At 41.2% G+C, this 26,674-nt stretch overlaps 1 long non-coding RNA gene across 1 annotated transcript in view; it reads right to left on the reverse strand.

Annotated features, from left to right (window-relative positions):
• LOC116636688 overlaps nt 1–26,674 on the reverse strand; it is a 172,491-nt gene that overhangs the window by 64,445 nt on the left and 81,372 nt on the right. Inside the window, exon 3 of the long non-coding RNA XR_004300383.1 lies at nt 2,184–2,318. This is a non-coding gene — a long non-coding RNA (uncharacterized LOC116636688). The remainder of the gene's footprint in view (nt 1–2,183; nt 2,319–26,674) is intronic.

Below are 26,674 nucleotides of genomic sequence, written 5' to 3' on the forward strand. Positions count from 1 at the left end.
GGAGGACATAAGTCACCTCTAATATTAATAGCCCCAAATGATCTGCATTTGCGTGTTGAATTATTTTTCCTTCCTTCATCTTTCTCCCTCCCCCCTCCCTTTTCTTGGTGACATTTTATGTGGTTTTAGCCTTTACATGTTCTGTATCCTGCTTTCAAAAATTAACCTTGTATCATAACATTTTCTGTCATTTTCCAGTCTTCAAAAACATGATTTTTAATCCTTATTTTTTAATTACAATAATAATTGCTGTTCAGGAGACCCAAGGATTCAGAATTGTAGATAACGGGAAAGAGAAATTTTCTCCTTTCCAAATGCACTCCCCAAAGGAAATCACTGCCAAGGGCTTGAGACTTTGGGTGGAGGGGTGGGGGGTGAGGGAGCATAGTCAGTAATTTAAAATTTAAAGCAAATCAACAAATGGGCTTATATCATTCTGCCATTTACTCTTAAAAAAAGATTTAGCAATTTTGTGGTCACTTCTTTTTTACTAAAAATAGTGAAAATGTGATTTTTCATAGCTGCTCAATATTCTATTACTGAACACTCATCTCGTTTGGCATTTTTATATTCTAAAGAGTGCTTGAGATGAACATCTTATATATACTTGTTTATAGGAGGTAAGGGTATTTTTAATGGCTCTTATATGCTAAGCAAGTCAGTATTAAGGATTTACCCTCCAAATAGTGCTCTTGACTTTTGTCTCACCTTGACTCCTGACTTCACCCCTCACTCTGGTCAGTCTCTCAAGCCCCTTTGGGTGCAGGCTACAGTGTGGCTCACTGAGACCCAGATCTCCCTGGTTATAACTCAGGGGTGGCACTGTCCTGTAGGAAGGAAAAGGGTGAGGGATTCAAAGGGGTAGAGATGTCTGGAGAGAGAGGGGTTCCTATCACTCACCTCTGACACACAGAGTGAGGGGGCAGGGAGGGGAGGAGCCCTGCTTTCCCCTTTACCGCTGAGTGGAAGTCTCTGTCTCCATCCCCGCTCCTGAGCCACACTAGAAAAATAGCTCTGGGAGAGGAAACATCTGAAATTATCAGGAAGATTAAAGGTAGAGGGCGATGTTATCAGCCCTTCGGGAACGGTCAGGGCAACTGCTCGCGCGTAGGGGAGAGGTAGGATTCACAGAGAAGGCACTGGAGACAGTGGATGGCAGGACAGAAGGCTTTCAGAATGGGAACTCACAGACCTTTCTCAGACAAGAGTGGGAATACGTGCAGTTTCACATGACAGGAACATGTGCTTCTTAGTGAAAGGCTGGAGGAGGTTCATGGTTCACTGGGAAGGAGCAGGAAATCACATTCTCCCAAGATGGGCAGAGATAAGGAAGGAATCTTGGGTCCTTGAAAAGCATGGCTGATGTATGATTATTCTAGTCCTGGGACATAATTTAAGGATCTTGGCAGTCATTTCTCATTTCCTCAGCATTTCTTGCTCTGGAATCATCCCTCTCATAAACCCTTCCCTAAGATGGTGCAATGGGGGAAAAGGATCAGCCTAGAAGAAGAGACCAAAAGGTGTGAAGTCTTCTCCTTTAAACACAAAGCTGAGAGTTTTATGGTGGCAGTTGCCCAGGATGGGAGCTCTTCAAAGTCTCATGGTAGGTGTACCTGCTGGTCATGGGTCTCTAATCCTTTGAGCTAGACCTAGGTACCCTGAAGCAGGTAGAATAGGGAAATTCTGGGTAAATGCAGGAGGAACAACAAACTGGGAACTGAGTCTGACACCTGACAGCGTTTGTGGCCATCAGGCAACCTTGCGAGACCTTGCGAGACCCCTGCGGTTTCTCACGGCCACAAGAATCCTGTTGTTGCTCAACAGCACGCATGTGCACACAGACCCAGTTAGCTTGCAAGTGACCGAGAATGACCCCTCCACTGGGGGCGCTAGAGGGACAATAGTACATTTAGAGTATATTTGAAGTCTATGTCAGAAAAATCAGACTGAGCCTGCGTATCATAGCTAACACTGAGCATACGTAATGATATACAGAGTTCTTGGAATTCCCCGCCTGTTCCCAGAGCCTCGTGTGACTCTTCTGTGCCCAAATTATAACCACCTTTAAGAATCAGAGCCCCACATCCACCCAGGGCGACTCAGATCCTTTCTCTGAGTGCACCCACACTTCCTCTTCTCTACTGTGTACTTTTGCTTTGCAATAAAGCTTCTGATATACTTACTCTGACTCATCCCTGAATCCTTTCTCTGGCAAAGTCAAGAACCTGGCACCGGCTGGTGGTTGAGGTCTCCAGCACCAAGAACTCCAACGTCTCCGGTATCAGACCAGTCAGGATTCAATCAGAGAAGCAGAACCACTAGGGGAATATATATATGACATTTTCAATAAATAATGGGAACTGTCTTGTTCTACATAGAGTCAAAAACGTCAAATACTGGTAATACATTGTATATACATATAAATTTATGTAAATGTGAAGTACAAGTGAGCAGGGACAAGCTGGAGCCCTTGAGCACGAGTGGGACCCTGTGAGGATGAACTGAAACCCATATCAGTTCTCTTTGCCTCTGGCCTTGGTGGTATGGGCATCCTGGAGAAGCTCAGGCTCTTCATCTAAGAGTGAAACACACACCTGGCCTAAGAGTTGCCTATGTTGGAAAAGGATTTAGGGGATGTTAGGGCAGTTGTAGGCCTGACTACTCCCTCACACCAATGAGATGTACCAGCAGATAAGTGAGAACATGTGCAAGCTACAAAGCACCCGCCAGCTTCCCCTCCATTGCCAACACCCACCCAACCCCAGTCTCCCACTGTGGCTCACCCTAACCAGAAACACACAGGAAAGGGAATTCCAGAAAATGTCGCTCATCCTAATCAAGTTGCTACATTACAAAGTCACCACAGTCCTCTTCTTGACCACTTGGCGTTCATACACACTCCTGAAACCATATTTAATCTCCAAATAAAGACAATAACAAAGTCATGCTCCCATCTAACATAATACAACTATCCGGGGTGCAAACAGAAATACTCTTTCTCTGAAAGAGGATATAAAGTTCTTTTTTTGGCTCTGGATAATTTTCATTCTTTCCCTAGGAGATTCATACTCCCCCTTTTGTATCTTCTGCTTTAAATACTATAATATAAAGTTAATATCTATTAATACAGTTGATGTAAGATGATAAGCAGAAGACAGAGAGAAAGAAAAATATTCAATTAATATGCGTCTGAACATTCAGACTAAAATAAGGAATATTCATAACTATTATAGTCTTGTATGCAACTGGTCACAGAGTCGTAGCTGGTTTTTCTACCTTCTTCTACTACCTTCCCTATTTTTGCCTTCAACACTCACCTCAGCTTATTGAGCTTCCTTGCCTAGTGGTGGATAACCCAAACCTTCATTGCTGTAGGGTCAGGGCCCTTAGTAGTCCTGTCTGAATGGGGTTGTTGAATTTAATTCAGAACATGGAAATACTAAGAAGTGGCTCAGAGGATTATCTGCAATCCAGATATACTCCTCCTGACCATTCCTGTGTAGTAGCAACCCAGTTTTCCCTTGATAGGCAGGGTCAATTACCTCAACCTGTAAAGTAACTCTCCCCACCCGCCTCTTTCTGGCCTGTTGATTCACTTGCACAAGGAGCTCCAAATGGCCAGATGGCAGTCGAGTTCAACGGAATCATTGTTGTGCTGCTAGTGGAAGCATTTCTCTCTTTGGAACTAAGACCTCTAGCCCAGCAGAATCTAAAGTTAAGGGGACAGAAAGCAAAATTTTACTAGTAGATCACTAGGGGGCTTAATAAGTGGTGCAAGTTCCATTTGCCTTCTAAACCTCTGAATCTTGGCTATGGAGAAATAGCACCATATGCTGATTCAGAGCATATTCTGCACCCTAGAAGGGACTGTTCCACCCCTTCAATATTTTACCACCTACCCAGAGCTGGTGGTAACTGAGTCTTCAAAAGACCATTCCATCATCGTGCCCAGGTGGTCATGTCCCTATGGACTAGATTATAGGCTAGAACTGGAGAGTTTCTATAGCCCTGATGTAGAACAGTGAAGGTGAATTCCTGGCCTTGTCAGCTGAACAAAAACTACTTCTGATGGTCTTACTAAGATTTATAGAGAAAAGGGCATTTGACCAATAGCTGTATATACCAGGTCCCGGGAGATGTGCCGATTTCCTCCAACAACAAAACCACAATCTGGAAGAGGAGCTACAATAGAATTCACCACCTGAATGTAAGGAGCTACAATAGAATTCACCACCTAAGTTTAAGACAGCCACAGCCCAGCTGTTTTCCTCAAAGGCATACTATTATAGGCTAGTTGTACAAAGATGTGGTAGTGGTACTCACCATCTCTCAGGTTCTTGATGGTGACACTAATCTCTTCAGTCTCTCCAGAAATGTGATATTGCATTTGGTTTCCTATTTTCCTAGGTATAGAGTACTAGTGACTCCCACCTGGCTTTTCCTACCATAATAATTCTCACTCTACAGATTAGGGAACCAATGTGGGGATTCTGCTGAGTACGTCTATTCCAACAGTGCACTCCAGAATTGGGGAAATAACCACAGGATGGACCCACTGGGCCCACTTTGAGATGGATCTGAACCAAAAAGCCATTAGACATTTGACCTTCAGAACCCCCTACTCAAGCTGGCGGACCACAGTGACACCTCAGACTTTCAGGATTTATTGTCAAGTCAGACCCTGTGTCCCACAATAGCTGGAGAGTTTGTTTCTCCTTCCTTAATGCACAGTCACCCCGGTAAATAGTTACAGGTCCTTTTGGAGAAGGCAGGGAGGGAGGTAAACAACATAAATTTTTGACAGTGTAGCAGGCTTTTTCTTTAAGGACCCACTGACTCTGGGTTGGTAAATCAGCTAAAGTCTGGGAATTGACTGAGAGGCTGTGACTCTCTAGTTTGGTGACGTAAGCCAGATTTCTGTTCACTAGACTTAGAGCTTTTCTGCCTATACAGATAAAATAAGACTTTAATAGGTTCTCTAACTATTTTAGTACGAGGGACAGCATGATCAACCAGCCAATGCCAAAGATCTCTGTGAGCCAGACTATTTTGATTACTGCTTTGATTACTCTTCTGTCACTTGGCCCCACAGAATCCTAACATCCCTATTGCGTTTAGGAATCACAATTCACACCCTAATATCTGACTTACAGAGAACAGCAACCACCAACTCTTTCAAGGATGCTGGGGGAGAAGGTCCCCTCATGAATTTATTACAGCCTTAGTGAAGGGTGTATCCTCTGGGCCCTTCCCGAATGGATGAGGAAGTCTTATGTGATCAGTCCATTCTAGCTTTCTAATCTCCTTAGGCCTTTGAATACCTTCCTATACAGTACACCAAGGAAGTTATGCTATTTTATCTTCATTTACCCTAGACCACCTTGGGATACATATTTCGGTTAACCAAGCAAAATGTTAGAGCTATTCCCATATTCCCATCTCCTTGAGCTAAATCATCAAAATAGGGATTCTCTGCTCAGTGAGCCTGTATTAGAGTTCTCAAGAGAACTAATCAGATGTATACACACACACATATAAATAAAGAAATTTATTATAAGGAATTGGCTCATGCAATTATGGAGGTTAGCCAGTCCTAAGATCTGCAAGGTGAGTTGGCAAGCTGGAGACCCGGGGGGGTGGGGGGGTGATGGTTTAGTTCCAGTCTGACAGTGGGCAGGCTTGATACCCAGGAAGAATTGAGGTTTCATTTCAAGTATGAAGAGAAGAAAATGTTGATAACCTAGTTTGAAGGCTCTCAGGCAGGTGAACTCTCCCCTACTGAGGTCAGCCTTTCTGATCCATTCAGTCCTTCAACTTATTACAGGAGGTCTCCTCACATTAGGAAGGGCAGTCTGATTTACTCAGTCTGCTGACTTAAATGTTAATCTCATCCAAAAACATCATCACAGAAACACTCAGAATAATGTTTGGCCAAATATCTGGGCACCTTGTAGCCCAGTCGAGTTGACACATAAGATTAACCATTATAGAGCCCTTACCAGTAAATTTAGCCTGATTCAAGTTTACATTTCTTCCACCTGAAGTAAGGTAGGAGTGGAGAGGGAGTGGAGGAGAAAGGTAGGATACAGAGTCAACACGATTTAATGACCTTAATGGTCACCATTTATATCATGATGTACATTCTACTGGGTCCCAAAAAGATTAGTAAGGCACCCCCCCTAATTAACAAGCCAGATCATTTTCCCCTTAATTTGTTTATCTTTGCATTGTTAGCTTTCAGCATTGAGGTGAAGAGATGACAGAATTGGGAAAGGATGTTATTGTCACTTGGAGTCTATTCCTATTCCTTCTTTTTTGTAGGGAAAGTACCTTGGATTCCAGTTTCTTCCTCTTTGAATGGGATACTGCTTCATGGAAGTTGTAAGGATTAGAGAGACTGTAAAGAGCTTGGCATATAGTAGACATTTAATATGTAGTTGGTATCTATTCTTTTCATTAGACCTAACCATGAGAGAAAAATTTCTTCTCATCCTTTTTGCATGAATACTTTTGAGAGCATTTTGGCTTTTAGTTTGTTAATTTCTCTCTACATATCCTGAATTTTGTATAATCAGCAAACTATATATTTAATACCTATATGCCATTTCTCATGATAACTACTTGAAGGATCTGCAATCATAGAGAGAACCAGAAGGTACTCTTCCTGGAGCATTAAGACATATCCATGATTGGTTTATTTTACATATCCAGCACCTAACAAGTCCTGAGTAATATTAGCTATAATAATTATTATCCAGGGATGGAATTAATTGATATTCTACCCTCTGTCCCCTATGCCTTTCCAGCCCCAACATTCCACAGATATACCACCATTTTCATTCCTATCATGAGATCTTACATAAATGCCTGGTCACGTTCCAAGTATAAATTTGTTGTGTGTAGTTGGCAAAATTAATCAAACAGAATCAGGATTAGGAAGACCCAGACACCTAATCTGTAATTCAGTCATTGGTCAAGATGGAATCTGAATATAAAAGGCTGGATTCCAGGTGCTTCAATCTGAGGCATCTCTCTGGTTAGGAGAGGTAATAAGAAGACCAACTAACAATAACAATCCTTGACCTTGCCTGCTGACTCCTTAAATTCTGACTTTTATCCTGTCCAGGCTTTCTCACAGGGGACACTGAAACACCCCTGGTTTTACAAAATGGGATTCTTGCTGCCCACCTCCCTTTCAGGTAAGATTGCTTCCATTTTCTGAGAACTCAAGTCAGGTAACAGATGATCAGTTTCTCCAGTAGCTAAAGCTCATGTGCTCCCTGAACACCAAGCTTGGCATTCAGCCCTGTGTCTCCTTTCAGTGAGCTCAGCCTCTCTTGAATCAGAGCCAAATGAACTTTGTGAAAATGCACTTAGGGCTACTCACATTTAAATTTCCAACTTTTTTTTCTCCTTGGTATTTTGTTTCTATTTTTTATGCTCCTTTTTTTTTTTTTTTTTGTATTTTATGTAGCTTTGTAAGCCATCTGCCATCCTTTCTGGAATGAGATGGCATATAAATACATACATATATGCATACATAAAATGTATACTGATATTTGAGAAAGACATATCAAATACAAATGCATCCTTCTAGGTCATATTCAAGACAGAGAAGGGAAGAGGAAGGGAAAGAGAGCTATATTTTTCAAAATATATATGCCAGTATTCTTTCTGATCCTTCCTTACCCCTACCTACTCTTAGGGACCCAGGTAATATTAGAATCATGGTAGAGGGAAGATTTACATTTTGAAAAATTCTCCCAGGTGATTGTGATTTACCTCTTTGTCTCCCAGTCCTCCACGCATAGCTCAGTGACACATCTCCAGATTTTCTCAGCTTTCTTCCTGCCTTTGGTCAGAAACAGCCCACTCCACCATATTAGCTCATCTCTCCATGGAAATGCCATTCCGGAGTTATGATGTAGCGTTATGCCCTTGGCTTTTAGAGAAGGATAATATAAGAAACAGACAGATGAAGGGCACGTCTAAATCTTTTGCAAAGCCTTAGATGAAGCCATTGTGCATTATGTGACCAAATGTCACCCAAATAAAGATTTCTCTTCATAATTCCTCACAATACTCAGTGCTAGAGAAAAATTTGACTCTCCGAGAAAACTTGAATTCTGCCTGTCAATAGATGAGGAGAATTACAGTGCTCATGATGCTGTCATTTTTTCCCCGTTATCTACCAGGAGATTTTATTCAATCCAGCAAATAGTGGATGCTGGGTACCAGGTTACATACTATATTATAAATATTAGTAGGGCCGGTTCTGGGCTCTGGGACTCTTAAAGTCTACCAGATACAGAGCGAAATACGTGTGCAATTATACCCATGCTTTCCTCAGATTACTCTTATAATGCTCTCTCCCTTTTTCTCAGTAGTTCCTGTAAAGCCTTGTTCTCTAAATTTTTAAATGCCTTATTGTATTCATATGTGCTTTTTTTTTTTTTCCAGTAGAAGACAGAATTTTGGAGGGGCTTTCTGCTTTGTTTGTTTTTGGCTGTTCGCTGTCCTCTATTTTCTTTTCCTTTTTTTCCCCTGCCTTATATTTTTAATTGCCCTACACCACCTTTTCAGAGCATGGTCTCTTTATAAGAGTCTCATGTGCAATGTACCCCTCTTCCATGGCCACAGCTGATTGAATTGGAGATGAACACTTGACCCAACCTGGGCCAATCAGGTTTCCATACTGGGAATTTGAAGTTGGAGCACTGAGAAACAAGTCAAGTGGTCCTGGGGGCTGAGGTTGCCTATTTGAGGTGGCTATGGTGGAATTCATGGTAGTGAAAAACTGAGACAGGAACGATGATCTTCAGAAGGAAGAGACTGAATTAAATACCCAGAGAAAAGTTGAAATGAAAGACCACATAGGATAAAAAAAAAATAAGTATGAGTATGAGAGGGTGAGAAAACCATATGGAGGCATATAAAAGTTCTCTTTTGATTATTTCTATTTTCTCCATGAAATAACAGGCAAGGTCTTCAGCTTAGAGTAGGAATGGGAAGAGGGTGGGCAACTTGAGAAAAGAAGGTGTGAATTACTCATCATTGAGTGGGGAGTGAGCTGACTAAGGGAATGTGGTAGGAGTGACAAACAGCACTACAGGCTCACTGGAGTGACTAAAGAGAGACAAGTCATCTTAATTTTATGCTTTTTCTCTACTTTCAGCTCTGTGGGTATGGAGCAGGCAGAAAGTTGGATTTAACCAGGACTGAGTTTTCTGCCAGGTGAGTATGACCTGAGAGGAAAAAAGGAGCAAATGAGTTGATTATGTCTGTGAAGGAATATTTATAATAATGGAGCGGTTGGGGTACAACTGGACAGTGAAGCAATGGCAGGGTTAGAGATCTCAATGTGGTCTAGGAGTACAGAGGGAGGAAGCCTGAGAGACTGTGCTCGGAGAATGGGATATTTGAAACACAGATTAAGGAAGGGGTCAGGAAATGGTAATGACAAGAATAAAGTGAGGGTAAGTAGAGGTTAGGTGGGCAAAGTAAGTGGAGATGAGAAGACTGAGAAATTGAGAGGTAAAGGTCCAGGAGGTATCATCCATATGAAGACTGAAATCCTCAAGTACTGTAGGGGTAGTAAGAGGGAGAGAAAGGGAATGAAGAGGAGTAATCCAAAGACTTTTAGATGACTCCAATAAGGAGAAGCAACAGATGCTTTAGTATGGTGCAGAAGTTTCAAAGAAGCCATGTGTGTATGTGTATGTGTGTGCTTATATCGAGGAATGAAGGTCTGAAAATGGCAATGAGTAAGGACATTTTCCGCACACAGGCTTAGTGGTGTGAGTGGGATGAGATAAATCTATAACTTGAGAGGGCTGTGGGGGTGAGGGAAGGTGTCCTCAGGAAGAGCCTGCCTTCACCAGAGTAAGGAGAGGGAAACATTCAGTGGTTAAGAATGGAGGGAATTTGCTGATGATGGACCATGAGTTTCAGAGGGCATGGTGAAAGAGTTTGAAAGAATAGGATTGGGTTTGATTAGGGAATATTTTGAACTATATGGGGATGAGAGTCCAGGTGGAGAAAAAAGACCTGAGATTGTGGACATCTAATGAGAACCTAGGGAACAGGAAGGTAGGGCCGGATGGGATGATCTTCTGCTGGGAGGTGGACAATCCATTGTAAGTGTCACCTCTTTTTTGAAAGTAGATGCTTAGGCAGATGGTAGCAGTGAGGCAGAAAATATTGGGGAAGGGGTGCTTCTTGGTGTTCCTGATGGTGGAGGCATGGCATTGGTAGGGTAGAGGCATGGAACATAGGAGTAAGCACATGACACAAGCTCACAGACTCCAGCTCCCATCAGAGACAGTCTTTTAACACTGGGAACCAATAGCCCAGACATTGGTTATCACTTTCCACATCCGCAATCTCTTATCCCTTATTCTGAAATCCTCAAATTCCAAAAACCAAAAGGTATTACATTATGCATTTAGTAGCAAAGGCTGACCTGCCCTAACAATAAGATCTTTGTAAACATCATTTTTCTTAAAAGTGTGAATATTCATATGTTTTACCATAAAACAGTTAATGAATTTGATTATGGAGTGTGGCTTCACATCCCACTGGGAGTGATATATAATATATGGTATGTACTCTATATTATGTTTCCAAAATCAGAAAAGTTCTAAAACTCATCTGACTCCAAAGGTCTTGGCTAAGGGTTTTGGATTTATATACCCAACCAAGTATGTAAAAGCCTTTCCTAAGCCACTCTAAGGTGGGGCAGCTTCATGGAACTTGGACCCACCTGGGACCACTGTGAGGAATACTATGAGGACTCCCAAACCTCAGGGGACCTGTGGGCTTGACCTGCTTCTAGTCTCCTTTTCTTCCATAGGTCACAACAGGGTGGGAAGAGAAGCAAAAATAAATGTTTCAAAAGAAGATATACACCTGTCTTTCTTCTCTCTTTATTGCTAACAAGCTTTGGCATAAAATCATCCACTCTGAGAGAAAGCTAAAGAATTTTAATTTGAGTGTTGAAATTCATACCCACTAGAGATTCCAGGACTGTTGATGGCCACGGTTCCTGACATTAGAGAAAGCTGTCTTTAGAGAGTGAAGGTGAAGTCAACATTTAGAGACATCAATGGTGAGAGGTGGAACTAGAAAGCAGGTCCTGACTATGCTCCAGTCCTGGCATCCATTATTTCTGAGGTCGGTTCCACCTTCCCATGATTTGATTATGTTAGCCCATAAATCACCATCTCCTGCTTAAGCTGGTTTGTCCCATTCATAATGAAGCAGCAGGGATGTCCTTCCAGGCAGATAGTGTATAAAGGGATCCCTGGACCTGGGGATGTTGGACATCTTAGAAGATAGGTAGCTCTTAGTACCATGGAAATATGTCAGACAACCGCCAAGTCTCCACTTCTGGGCTGGGTTTCTCCTGTGGGGAGAGCAGGGGTAGCTGACAGTTCTAGAGGAACTGGGATCCTAAATGAGTTCCAAGTCACGGGCTCAGGATCATGAGGTGAATAAAGAAATCTGAGTGATTTCCTCAGCCAAGCAGAGTCCAAGGTGCTGGACCCAGAAGTCCAGGCAGAACCCTAGGATGGGAATCCCTTCCAGTAGTCTCTGATGCATAGAAATAAGGAGATAGTCTAAGGGGCAGAATGTGGGTTGAAACCCAGACTCAAACAGCGTGTCCTATGTAGTAGCTGTCATTTGAAAGACACTAGGCAGAGAGGGTGGATATAATAATATTTATAGGTAGAAAGATGGATAAGCAGATGAGAGAGAAGTGTTTCAAAGAGGAGTGAAAAAGGTAGAGTCTGGAAAAATTCCTGAGCTGAAGAAAAGAGAGGTGTAGCTGCTTTTTATAGATTACCTGTGACTTAGGTTGTGGGTATAGAGAAAGCTGCTAAAGGTGACAGTTTACTGGAGACAGCAGAAGCATAATCATCAGAACTGGGGCACAAGATCAGGGCTGGACAGGACTCAGGATGAACCAGCTTGATGTGATAACTGTTACATTCATGGCCCCAGTAAGCCATGTCTCCCAGTCTTCACACTGTATAGTCCCTCCCATATTGACTCTGGGCTCAGCCAGGTAACTTGCTTTGGCCAATGAGATATTGGCAAATGTGATAAATTAGAGGTCTGATAAGCATTTGCACATTGGAACTATGTTCTTTGAACTCTGAGATCACAATGCTGTGAGGAAGCTCATGTTAGCCGTGTGAGCTCTCAACATGGAGGACAACCAAGGAACCCAGACAAGAACAAAACTCTAGGTCCCAGATATATGGCCCTGATTGAACAGTCTTAGCCAGTTGCCCAATTGAACAGAAATGAATCTTCTCCATTGTGTCCAACTAAATTCCTGACTCATAGCATTATAAGCAAATAAAATAATTGTTGCCTTAAGCCACTAAGTTTGGGAACAGTTTGTTATCCAACATTGGATAACTGAAACAGGTGGCCTCCTACTTACAGAGTTTCCATCTCAGGTCAGAATTGGCCCTCGAACCATTAGCCTATGAAGTATGAAGGTGATCCTGCATGGGGGCATCTATGATTTCTTGATCCCCAAAAAGGGCTATTATATAGAGTCCTTTTCCTTTTAGCACTGCTACTGTCCAGATGCCTTGACCAGCTTATAACCATCTAGCCACTAGCCTGTTGATGAAAGCAACACACGAGGAATGGGTAAACTAAGAGAGTTCCAGAGATATGGAGCCGAACTGTAATAGAACATTCCTGGTCCCTTTCTTGCCTCTGGTCTTCCTGTTATGTGATTTAATAACTTACTGTTTAAATTCCTCAGTTACTTGGCAGCTGCAAGTGCCCTGATGGCACAGCCTTGTGTTTTGTTGTGTTTTTAATTTATGCCTGTAAAATTCACAAATTTTATTGCAAGGTAGAAATTCTGTAAGTAAAAATGCTTGCAAACCACTTCACATCTTCAATGGGGAGGCTCCATCCTGTGTCCACCACTTCTCCTGACCTGGTACCCTCAGGACCAATTTCTGAAATGCCTGCCATTAGGATGCAGCAAGGAGCCAGGCTGGTATTTTCAGAGCATCACAGCCATGCAGAATTATTACGGGTTATGTGTGCTCGTCTTGAGCTAAGACAGACCTTTGAGTCCAATTGTCAGCTTGTGACCAAATTGGCAATCCCCATTTATTCCAGTTCTCACAGGGCTTTGAGGAGATACCAGATACTTCATTTGCCCCTTCCAGCCTGGTGTCTAACACACCGGCTAACTTCTCCCTCTGGTACCTGAAACTTAAAAAGACAATAAAAGGCACACAGATCAATATGTTGAAAACCTATATCTTCCAAATATATTCTGTTTTTTTCTAGACATAACAAGCATGCAAATTAGCCCCGTGCAAAAACAGAAGCACAGCTTATAGCACCATTTCTGTCTGACGTGTTCTCTGACATAGAAGATTCCTTAAGACAGTCCTTAATTTTCCCCCAATGTATTCTCTACTTGAATATCAAACAACTGTAAGATGGTCTTTTGGAAATTAGTATTTATCCTTAATTGTCTTCAACCGTATCTACAATAAGCCACTGTACTGAAGTCACTAAGTTCTAAATAGGTCAGAGGGTGAGGGTGACTTTCATCTATCCCAACCACTGGGAGACAGCTCAAAGCTTGCTCTTACTGCTCACTCTGTGGTGTCTTCCCAAAGACAGGACAGCAGGGCTGTGTTATTTGGAGAGCGCTGAGACCTATGAATGCAGAAGGTCAGAAATGATCAATGCAGCATCCCCATCATTCATCACTGGGAAAACGCAGAGAGGGAAAATGTGCCCTATTTTCTCTCCCTGCCCTTAATGGAACACAATCTTACTGCTCCATCTCTCTTCTTAGCCTGCATTGGAGCAAACAGTTTGGGGACATGCACAGTTTGAAACAACCCCATTACGTCAGTATGGCAAATGTAATGCATTTACCCTCCTTCCTCCTTGGAGAAGTTGGATAAATGTTGCAAGTGGGCCTCCTAGGTAAAGACTAAAACACAGCCTTAGCTAGATTTAGAACAATGGGTCAAAGTCCAGTTTTGGGAGGAGAATCACAGACTCTATTTCCACTTGGTGTGATAGACGTGCTAGATATGCTTGGGTCTACACTATGTTGTGGCTCTAGGCAGACACCTAGGCCAGAGCTCTTTCCTCTGATCAGTGCTGTTGCTTTAGGAACGCTCTAGATATATTTAGCTCAATTATTAAATGGATTCCATGTTTTAATCTTCATCACTTGGTAAGTACTTGCTTTTATCCTATTTCCATCCCTTTCTTTTCAATCTTAGGCCAGGTATCTGCAGGTTGCAGTACTTCTTTCACAGCCAACCAAAGGATAGCTGGTTATTACATCCTCCTGTGCTGCCAGGGGCCAAGAGGGATAAGAAATGCTAGCAACTCCCTTTGTCCATGGAAGGGAAATGGTGCAAGGGCATTCTTGTTCAGTTCAAGTAAGTATATACTGAGTACCCCCTACCCACTCAGGGGACTTAGAGATGAATAAAGCATGGCCTCTGCCTCGAAGAGCTCACCATCTAGAGTAAAGGTTAGCAAACTACATCTGTGAGCTGATGATTGTTGCCTGTTTTTGTAAATAAAGTTTTATTAGAACACAACCACACCACTCATTTACACATGGCCTATGGTTGCTTTTGCTCTACAATAGCAGAGTTGGGTAGTTATAACAAAGACTGTATGGCCCACAGGGCCTAAAATATTTAATATCTGGCCCTTACAGAAACTGTCTACCTCTGCACAACTCAGTGGTTTGTGGTATGTTTACAGAATTATATAACTGTTACATTATCACATTTCAGAATATTTTCATCACCCCAGGAGACATCTCCATTAGCAGTCAGCTCCCAGCCCCTGGCAACCACTAATCTACTATTTCTATGGATTTGCCCATTTTTGACATTTCATATAAATGGAATAATGCAATATGTGCCCTTTTGTGACTGGCTTCTTTCACTTAGTGTATTGTTTTCAAGGTTCATCCACGTTATAGCACGTACCAATACTTCATTTCTTTTTATTGTCAAATTATATTCTATTGTGTGGATATAGCACATTTTATTTATTTATCAGGTGATGAATATTTGGGTTGTTTCCACTTTTGATCTATTATGGATAATGCTGTTATGAACATTTGCATACAGGTTTTGTGTGATCATAAGTTTTGAATTCTCTTTGGTATATATTTAGGTGTGGGAATTGCTAGGTCATACAGTGGCTTTTAACAAATGCTTAACATTTTGAGGAACTGGTGAACTGTTTTACAAAGGACATCCACATTCTTGCTAACACTTATTATTGAGTGTTTTTTTAAAATTCTAGTCATCCCAGTGGGCATTAAGTGGTATTTTCTTATAGTTTTGATCTGAATTTCCCTCATGAAAAATGATGTTGATCTTTTCATGTGTTTATCTGCCATTTATACATTTTCTTTGGAGAAATGTCTATCAAATACTTTGTTCATTTTTAAATTGGGTTATTTGATTTTTTATTGTTGAGTTGTAAGAATTCTTTACATATCACAGATTCTAGTCTCTTATCAGATTTGCAAATATGTTCCCCCATTCTATGGGTTGTCTTTTCACTTCTTGATGGTTTTCTTGGAAGTAAAAAAAGCTTATAATTTTGAAAATGTCCTATTTACCTGTTTTTTTCTTTTGTGACTTGTGTTTTTGGTGCCATATTAAAGAAACCATTGCCTAATCCAAAGAATTACTCCCATTTTTTTCCTAAGAGTGTTAAAGTTTTAACTTTTACTTTGAGTTTTATCCTCCATTTTAATTTTTTTTATATAGTATGAGGTTGGGATCCACTTTCATTCTTTTGCATATGACACTATTTGTTGAAAAGACTATTATTTCCCCATTGAATTGTCTTTACATCCTCACTGAAAAATCAGTGAACTATAAATGTTAGGGTTTATTAATTGATTCTCAGTTCTATTCCATTGATCTGTATGTCTATCCTTATGCTAGTACCACACTGTCTTGATTACTGAAGTTTTGTAATAGGTTTTATAATTGGGAAGTGTGAGTCCTTCAACTTTGTTTTTCCTTTTCAAGATTGTTTTGGCTATTTTGGGTTCCTTATATTTCCATATGATTTTAGGTAACCCTGTCAACTTCTGAAAAAATAGCCAGCTAGGATTTTGATAGGGATTACATTAATCCGTAAATCATGTTGGGCTGTATTCCAAGATCAGTTTTAATCCTTCTGCTTCCAGAATGTGTGAGAATGGATCATCTAGATAACTTGCATCAATGATTGCCAAGAGTTTAGAGCATCAGGATCCCTTTATAGAGCCCCGCCTCGTTGCCCCAGCTCCCCGCGCCCCCGCGCTCAGCCTCCCTGCCAGAGGTGAGTGCTGCGCTCTGGGTGCTGCAATCCCGAGGACACGACCTCTCCGACAACTCCAGCCCCAGAGAGTTGGCAGCATCATCTGTGGGAGCGGTCGTGGCTGCCTAGGCTCCTCTCTTGAGTCCTTTCCATCACCTCGCTGAGACCTAGTCCGTGCCACGGGGACACCCCTTTTCGTCCTCCCCCAGAGGCTTGTGGGACCGACAGACAGACACAGGGATCCAGGGCCGACTTTGGGCAGTGGCAAGCAACTTGTGAATGGTGCTCTGGAGCACTTTCTGTGATTACTACTCATACATCTTCCTGGGACACTGTTGAAAGGACGAGCAAACATCCGGTTTCCTCAGATATAATCTCAGATTAATGGAGTTGTGGAATAGATTAAACTCATCTCACTAAGATCAGCTCTTATTTCTGGGCAGTTTCACAGTCATAATATTGGCTCCACTTTAGTACAACTATAAACCCTCCCTAAGCCTTTATCTTTGGATGGAACAGATTGAAGAGAGAATAAAACTTTGGTCCTTAGAACTTCTGTGATAGCAAACTGACTGCTGTTTCTTCATAGTTCCAAATCTGGAGACAAAGTTTCACTGAAAATTCATGATCTATGAAAACAGCTGAGCATCACATACCAAGAGTGACAGCCAGTTTAAAAAAAAAAAAAAAAAAAAGCTGCAAAGTTTGGATCTTTTCCTGCCTTAGAAGCAAGAAAAATGGAAAATTGATGATCAAAGTCCTAAAATTGAGCAAGAATCTTCCTGATGTGGATACTTAATCTAGAAAAGGAGTAATTTAGGAGAGGAGCAAGATGGCGGAGTAGTAGGAGACCTAAATTTTGTCTGGTCCCAGGAAGTCAGCTAGATAGGTATCAAACCATTCTGAACACCTTCAAACTCAACAGGAGATTGAAGAAAAGAATAGCAGCAACTCTATGAACAGAAAAGCGACCACTTTCTGGAAGGTGTCCTCGGATATTTTAGTGTATATTTTTCTGGGGTCATTGTTACCCTTTTAGCATTTTGTTCTCTCATTCATCTAGCCTCCTCTGGACAAAATGACAAGACGGAAAAACTCACCTCAAAAAAAAAGAACAAGAAGCAGTACCGACTGCCAGGGACCTAATCAATATGGACATTAGTAAGATGTCGGAACTTAGAGTTCAGAATGATGGTTATAAAAATACTAGCTGGACTTGAAAAAAGCATGGAAGATACCAGAGAATCCCTTTCTGGAGAAATAAAAGAACTAAAATCTAACCAAGTCGAAATCAAAAAGGCTATTAATGAGGTGCAATAAAAAATGGAGGCTCTTGGGATGCCTGGGTGGCTCAGATGTTAAGCATCTGCCTTCAGCTCAGGTCATGATCCCAGGGTCCTGGGATCAAGCCCCACATCGGGCTCTGTGCTCAGCAGGGAGCCTGCTTCTCCCTCTCCCTCTGCCTGCCTGTCTGCCTACTTGTGATTCTCTCTCTCTCTCTGACAAATAAATAAATAAAATCTTTAAAAAAAAAATGGAGGCTCTAACTGATAAATGAGGCAGAAGAAAGAATGAGTGATATAGAAGACCAAATGATGGAGAACAAAGAAGCTGAGAAAAAGAGAGATAAACAACTACTGGATCATGAGGGCAGAATTCGAGAGAGAACTGATACCATAAGACGAAAAAATATTAGAATACTTGGGATCCCAGAAGAAGAAGAAAGAGAGAGAAGGGTAGAAGGTATATCAGAGCAAATTACAGCAGAGAACTTCCTAATTTGGGGAAGGAAATAGGCATCAAAATCCAGGAGGCACAGAGAATCCCCCTCAAAATCAATAAAAATAGGTCAACACCCCGACATCTAATAGTAAAACTTACGAGTCTCAGAGACAAAGAGAAAATCCTGAAAGCAGCTCGGGACAAGAGGTCTGTAACCTACAACAGTAGAAATATTAGATTGGCAGTAGACCTATCCACAGAGACCTGGCAGGCCAGAAAGGACTGGCATGATATATTCAGAGCACTAAATGAGAAAAATATGCAGCCAAGAATACTATATCCAGCTAGGCTGTCATTGAAAATAGAAGGAGAGATAAAAACCTTCCAGGACAAACAAAAACTAAAAGAATTTGCAAACACCAAATCAGCCCTACAAGAAATATTGAAAGGGGTCCTCTAAGCAAAGAGAGAGCCTGAAAGTAACATAGTCCAGAAAGGAATAGAAACAATATACAGTAACAGCCACCTTACACACAATACAATGGCACTAAATTAATATCTTTCTTTCTTTTTTTTTTAAAGATTTTTATTTATTTATTTGTCAGAGAGAGAGAGAGAGAGTACAAGCAGGGGGAGCAGCAGAGGGAGAGAGAGAAGCAGACTCCTCGCTGAGCAAGGAGCCTGATGTGGGACTTGATCCCAGGACCCTGGGATCATGACCTGAGCTGAAGGCAGATGCTTAACGACTGAGCCACCCAGATGTCCCAAATTCATATCTTTCAATAGTTACCCTGAATGTAAATGGGCTAAATGCCCCAATCAAAAGACACAGGCTATCAGATTGGATAAAAAAAACATGACCCATCAATATGCTGCCTGCAAGAGACTCATTTTAGACCCAAAGACACCTCCAGATTTAAAGTGAGGGGGTGGAAAACTATTTACCATGCTAATGGACATCAAAAGAAAGCGGGGATGGCAATCGTTGTATCAGACAAATTAGATTTTAAACCAAAGACTATAATAAGAGATGAGGAAGGACACTATATCATACTTAAAGGGTCTATCCAACAAGAAGATCTAACAATTGTAAATATCTATGCCCCTAACATGGGAGCAGCCAATTATATAAGCCAATTAATAACAAAATCAAAGAAACACATTGACAACAATACAATAATAGTAGGGGACTTTAACAACCCCCTCACTGAAATGGACAGATCATGTAGGCAAAAGATCAACAAGGAAATAAAGGCTTTAAATGACATACTGGATCAGATGGACTTCACAGATATATTCAGAACATTCCATCCCAAAGCAACAGAATACACATTCTTCTCTAGTGCCCATGGAACATTCTCCAGGATAGATCACATCCTAGGTCACAAATCAGGTCTCAACTGGTACCAAAAGATTGGGATTATTCCCTGCATATTTTCAGACCTCAATGCTTTGAAACTAGAACTCAATCACAAGAGGAAAGTCGGAAAGAACTCAAATACATGGAGGCTAAAGAGCATCCTACTAAAGAATGAATGGGTCAACCAGGAAATTAAAGAAGAATTAAAAATTTCACGGAAACAAATGAAAATGAAAACACAACTGTTGAAAATCTTTGGGATGCAGCAAAGGCGGTCCCAAGAGGAAAAGATATAGCAGTACAAGCCTTTCTCAAGACACAAGAAAGGTCTCAAATACACAGCCTAACGCTACACCTAAAGGAGCTGGAGAAAGAATAGCAAATAGAGCCTAAACCCAGCAGGAGAAGAGAAATAATAAAGACCAGAGCAGAAATCAATGAAATAGAAACCAAAAGAACAGTAGAACGGATCAACCAAACTAGGAGCTGGTTCTTTGAAAGAATTAATAAGATTGATAAACTCCTTGCCAGACTTGTCAAAAAGAAAAGAGAAATGACCCAGATAAATAAAAGCATGAATGAAAGAGGAGAGATCACAACCAACACCAAAGAAATACAAACAATTATAAGAACATATTATGAGCAAATATGCAAGCAAATTAGACAATCTGGAAGAAATGGATGCATTCCTAGAGAAGTATAAACTACCAAAACTAAACCAGGAAGAAATAGAAAACCTGAACAGACCCATAACCAGTAAGGAAATTGAAGCAGTCATCAAAAATCTCGCAACAAACAAGAGCCCAGGGCCAGATGCTTCCCAGGGGAATTCTACCAAACATTTAAAGAAGAATTCATACTTATTCTTCTGAAACTGTTCCAAAAAGTAGAAATGGAAGGAAAACTTCCAAACTCATTTTATGAGGCCAGCATTACCTTGATCCCAAAACCAGACAAAGACCCCATCAAAAAGGAGAATTACAGACCAATATCCCTGATGAACATGGATGCAAAAATTCTCACCAAAATATTAGCCAATAGGATCCAACAGTACATTAAAAGGATTATTCACCACGACCAAGTGGGATTCATCCCTGGGCTGAAAGGTTGGTTCAACATCCGCAAATCAATCAATGTGATACAAGACATTAATAAAAGAAAGAACAAGAACCATATGATCCTCTCAATAGATGCAGAAAAAGCATTTGACAAAGTACAGCATCCTTTCTTGATTAAAACTCTTCAGAGTGTAGGGATAGAGGGTACATACCTCAATATCATAAAAGCCATCTATGAAAAACCCACAGCAAATATCATTCTCAATGGGGAAAAACTGAGAGCTTTTCCCCTAAGGTCAGGAACACGGCAGGGATGTCCACTATCACCACTGCTATTCAACATAGTTCTAGAAGTCCTAGCCACAGCAATCAGACAACAAAAAGAAATAAAAGGCATCCGAATCAGCAAAGAAGAAGTCAAACTCTCACTGTTTGCAGATGATATGATACTTTATGTGGAAAACCCAAAAGACTCCAACCCAAAACTGCTAGAACTCATACAGGAATTCAGTAAAGTGGCAGGATATAAAATCAATGCACAGAAATCAGTGGCATTCCTCTACACCAACAACAAGACAGAAGAAACAGAAATGAAGGAGTCGATCCCATTTACAACTGCACCCAAAACCATAAGATACCTAGGAATAAATCTAACCAAAGAGGCAAAGAATCTATACTCAGAAAACTATAAAATACTCATGAAAGAAATGGAGGAAGACACAAAGAAATGGAAAAACGTTCCATGCTCATGGATTGGAAGGACAAATACTGTGAAGATGTCGATGCTACCTAGAGCAATCTACACATTTAATGCAATCCCCATCAAAATACCATCCACTTTTTTCAAAGAAATGGAACAAATAATCCTAAAATTTGTATGGAACCAGAAAAGACCCCGAATAGCCAGAGGAATGTTGAAAAAGAAAAGAAAAGCTGGTGGCATCACAATCCCGGACTTCAAGCTTTATTACAAAGCTGTCATCATCAAGACAGTATGGTACTGGCACAAAAACAGACACATAGATCAATGGAACAGAATAGAGAGCCCAGAAATGGACCCTCAACTCTGTGGTCAACTCATCTTCGACAAAGCAGGAAAGAATGTCCAATGGAAAAAAGTCAGTCTCTTCAACAAATGGTGTTGGGAAAATTGGACAGCCACATGCAGAAGAATGAAACTGGACCATTTCCTTATACCACACACAAAAATAGACTCCAAATGGTTGAAAGACCTAAATGTGAGACAGGAATCCATCAAAATCCTAGAGGAGAACACAGGCAGTGACCTCTTCAACCTCAGCTGCAGCAACTTCTTCCTAGAAACATTGCCAAAGGCAAGGGAAGCAAGGGCAAAAATGAACTATTCGGACTTCATCAAGATAAAAAGCTTTTGCACAGCAAAGGAAACAGTCAACAAAACCAAATGACAACCACTGAATGGGAGAAGATATTTGCAAATGACATATCAGATAAAGGGCTAGTATCCAAAATCTATAAAGAACTTATCAAACTCAACACCCAAAGAACAACTAATCCAATCAAGAAATGGGCAGAAGACATGAACAGACATTTCTGCAAAGAAGGCATCCAAATGGCCAACAGACACATGAAAAAGTGTTCAACATCACTTGGCATCATGGAAATCCAAATCAAAACCTCAATGAGATACCACCTCACACCAGTCAGAATGGCTAAAATTAACAAGTCAGGAAATGACAGATGTTGGCGAGGATGTGGAGAAAGGGGAACCCTCCTACACTGTTGGTGGGAATGCAAGATGGTGCACCACTCTGGAAAACAGTATGGAGGTTCCTCAAAAAGTTGAAAATAGAGCTACCCTACGACCTAGCAATTGCACTACTGGGTATTTACCCCAAAGATACAAATGTAGTGATCCGAAGGGGTACGTGCACCCCGATGTTTATAGCAGCAATGTCCACAATAGCCAAACTATGGAAAGAGCCAAGATGTCCTTCAACAGATGAATGGATAAAGAAGATGTGGAATATATGGAGTATTATGCAGCCATCGAAAAAAACCCCGATATCTTGCCATTTGCAATGATGTGGATGGAACTAGAGGGTATTATGCTGAGCAAAATAAGTCAATCGGAGAAAGGCAAGTATCATATGATCTCACTGATATGAGGAATTTGAGAAACAAGACAGAGGAGTATAGGGGAAGGGAGGAAAAAATGAAACAAGATGAAACCAGAGAGGGAGACAAATCATAAGAGACTCTTAATCTCAGGAAACAAACTGAGGGTTGCTGGAGTGGTGGGGGGTGGGAGGGATGGGGTGGCTGGGTGATGGACATTGGGGAGGGTATGTGCTATGGGGAGTGCTGTGAATTGTGTAAGACTGATGAATCACAGACCTGTACCCTTGAAACAAATAATACATTATATGTTTAAAAAAAAAAAGAAGAAGATAGTAGGAAGGGTAAAATGAAAGGGGAGAAATTGGAGGGGGAGACAAACCATGAGAGACTATGGACTCTGAGAAACAAACTGAGGGTTCCAGAGGGGAGGGTGGTGGGGGGATGGGTTAGCCTGGTGATGGGTATTAAAGAGGGCATGTATTGCATGGAGCACTGGGTGTTATACACAAACAATGAATCATGGAACACTATACCAAAAACTAATGTAATGTATAGTGACTAACATAATAGATTTTTAAAAAGATCCCTTTATAATGCAAAACATTACTGTTGACTCCTCAAAAGATAAAAATTGCACTTTTCTAGTAATAGTAACCTTTTATTACCTTAGTCCACAAAGACAAAAACTATTATGAATTCAAAAATGCTTTTATGCAAATGTTATTTTATCAATTCATAATAGCATCCATATATAATTGAGAAATCATAAAGCCTAATGTGGAGAAATGTTAAATACTCTGTCTTCGGACAATGAGTGATATATTTGGGGTTGTTGTACTGGTTGCAAAAGCATTGTTGGCTCCCACTAGGGGAACCTCTGGTCAGCATGAAAGTCTCTCTGATGTAGCAGTTCCATGTTTCTGCACAGAATTCCTCAGCCACAGAAGAAGGGGGGTTGGCCAGAACTGGCCCCTGAGAACTAAATAACAATGCCAGTTAGCCTACAATTAACCCAGTGCTTGTGATGAGTTGATTTTCTTATAGGAGAGGGAAATTCCCTACTGAGCCACTGCCCCTGTTGTCTTGGGTGGATCATGCTGATTGCCTCCACCTGGCTTTTGAATACTTGCTCTCAAGATGCTCTAACAATTGAGCTAATTGGCAGTAATTCTCAGACGAACAAATCAGCCACAAAAGTACCTTAAAAATTTTTGATACCTCCAGTTACAATTCTTTGTAAAAACAGGAAACAAGCAAACAGAAATCATATAAGAACATTCAAATTTTCCTGCTGCTACCACCTTTCTTAATATTTGTAATAAAGTGCAGAAAATGAATGTACATCAATAAGTACAGTGATTGTTTATACTAGTCCAAAGAATTGTTCAGCTTTTTGTTCTTTACTTGCAAAGATTCATTTTGCCGTATTTTAATTGAAAGATCCTTGATTTTAGCATATGAATATCTGAGTTCATGTCTCAAATCCCTGTCTTGCTGGTCTCAGTTTCTTTACCAGTTATACAATTAGTAACAGCTAACTTTTAGATGTGAGAATTAAGGAGAAACTTGAAGACAGTAAGGTAGTTTAGTAATGCAAGCGCTGTTTTTTTTTTATTTTTAGTATACTATTTCTTTATTAATAATAATGTGCCTGTCACTTCATGAGATTCTCAGACTCTTCTAGAGGGCCATCTATCTCCAGGGAGGCATGGGTCTATGTGGACAAGTGGAGGCTGTGCACCTTCTCAGGAGTGTGTCCAAATCATAAAAGCTCAGGAGACACCAGGTCCCAGGAGCTTCTTTCTGGTTGCAGAAGTGGTCAAAGGCAATGGGTCAGAGGCCCATGTGTAGTGAGACCAAGAGCACCAGCAGAAAAAGGACAGAAAAAGTCATATGCCAGAGAGATGAGCATAGTACTTTTCCTCTCTCCAGTTTCCCATCAGTCCATGTAACTAACATTACTTTTACCTCTATGTGCCCTTTGGCTTCCTGAGTCCACTCCTTTCTTTTTCAGATTCACCAATAAAAAAGTTCCCTCTGATTTCCCTTCTCCTCTCTCTTTCCTGCATTCCTGTGCAAACCAGATTCCATTCTGTGTTCATTGCCTCAGGGAAGGGTTTGAAAGGGCAGGGTAGCCTGCCAGTCATTGGCTTAATATTTCTGAAGCCTGAACCACGAGGGAGAAGGGGTGAAGTGCCCCAGGTAAGGTAGGGGGATTATAGGAATTCGTGAAGATGGAGGAAGTGAAAATGCCCAAGGTTAACACAGAAGAGGGTCTTCCCCCTGCTTCCCTAACCAATGCATTGAGAAGTGTCCTCTGGGCTGAGGGTTGGGTTGAGATGGAATAGGAGAGAGGTAGGTGGCAATGAGAGCAGAAAAGTTATCAGGTCTGAGAGGACAGTTGTGCACCCTACTTCAAAGGCAGGGCCTGGGAGCCCGTGTAGCTGCAGAGAATCTGGAGGGGCTGGAGAGCATGGGGCATCTGCAAACTTCCTCTGTGACCATGGTCCTGGGAGGACACAAGAGGCTAGATGAGTTATATCTGAGCAAGATATCTCACAAGATAGGCCACAGAAAGCCTGGCTGAGAATCTTGTGTCCTATTCTGCCTCAGAAACTTCACAGTGGGTCATAAATAGAATAGAGAAATATAGACCCAAAGGGGACACATAGACAGGAATCTCAGATGTGCATAAGTGACTGAGGAGCAAATGGGGGTAATTTCCTCCAACACCTGTGACTCAAGGACCAGGAGATATCCTCCCTTCTCTCCCCTCCCCCATGGCCTTGGCACTAAATAATCTCTTTTGAACTGAAAAACTACTCTGGACAAATGGGAAGTGGAGTCCAAAAGAATGAGATTCCATTTTTGCCATTCAGGAAGAATGAGGATTCAAATAAAAATTAGGTTGAGGTATAGAAAATTTTATAATTCTTGCACATTTGAATTGGTAAAATAAAATTCATATGTACTTCACCACCACACCATTCTTTGTATATCCCTTGTATCTTACTCTACCTGGTGTGAGTCCTTAGGACTGGATTAATTATGGTGTAGAAAGTATTGTTGAGCCAACCATTTGCCTGGCTCTCCATTAGGTGTGGGGCATACCCACATAACGGAGGTGTGGTTGGGGGTACGAAGCCTCTAAGAAGGCCTTGGTGATCCCTGTTTCCTGGTACGTATGACCATGTCCTCTCCAGTTGGGTATGAACTGGACCTAGTGACTCACTTTTAGAAAAAAAAATGGCAGAAGTGATGGGATGCTACTTCTGATATTAGGTTACAAGACTGTGACTTTCATCTTGCTCACTCTCTCCATTTTCTCTTCTGGCTTGTTTTGAGGGAACCCAGCTGCCATATTGTGAGCTGACCCATGAATAGGTCCATGTGGAAAGGAACTGATGTCTCTGGCTAATAGCCATGGAGGGGAGCTTGGCTTCTTCCTATATTGGACCTTTAGATGATTCAGCCCTGGTTGACACCTTGATTGTAGCCATGGAAGAGGCCCTAAGCCAGAGTCACCCAGCCAAGCCACCTGGATTCTTGACCCTCAAAAACTACAGATTATAAATGTTTTCTGTTTTAAGCTTTTAAACTTTGGGATTATTAGTTATGTAGCAATAGATTAATACATGCTCCTTGCCCTCCAGTAACTCTTGCTCTAGGATGAGATTTCTTTAGAAAGATCATCCCTGAAAATAAAGATAGGAAATCTGGGAATAATGGTATGGATTCTGTTAGGCTTCAGAAGGTGGGAAAGAAAGGAAAGGAGATTTCAGAACACTGAACAGGCAATAATGGTTTTTGAGGTCTGTGATGAGTTTCCTCTAGCCAACACATTCTCTTTAATTACAAAAGTTCATTTTCTTGAAATGACAATATTTGCATTTTCACTTGATGGTTGGCAGAATTTGGAGAAGTAGCATTGCATGGTAGAGATGACAAAACTGGGCTGTTCTGCTGTTGAATTTAGTTCAAACTAACAACGATTTTTTGGGGTGCCCACTCTGTACTCATGTACATCTCATGTACTTGTAGATTTTCTGCCTCATTATCTGCTCTATGTTCCACTGAACAGACCTTT

Source organism: Phoca vitulina, unplaced genomic scaffold (genome assembly GCF_004348235.1).
Source record: "Phoca vitulina isolate PV1807 unplaced genomic scaffold, GSC_HSeal_1.0 scaffold1, whole genome shotgun sequence".
In the NCBI taxonomy this organism is placed as follows: domain Eukaryota; kingdom Metazoa; phylum Chordata; class Mammalia; order Carnivora; family Phocidae; genus Phoca; species Phoca vitulina.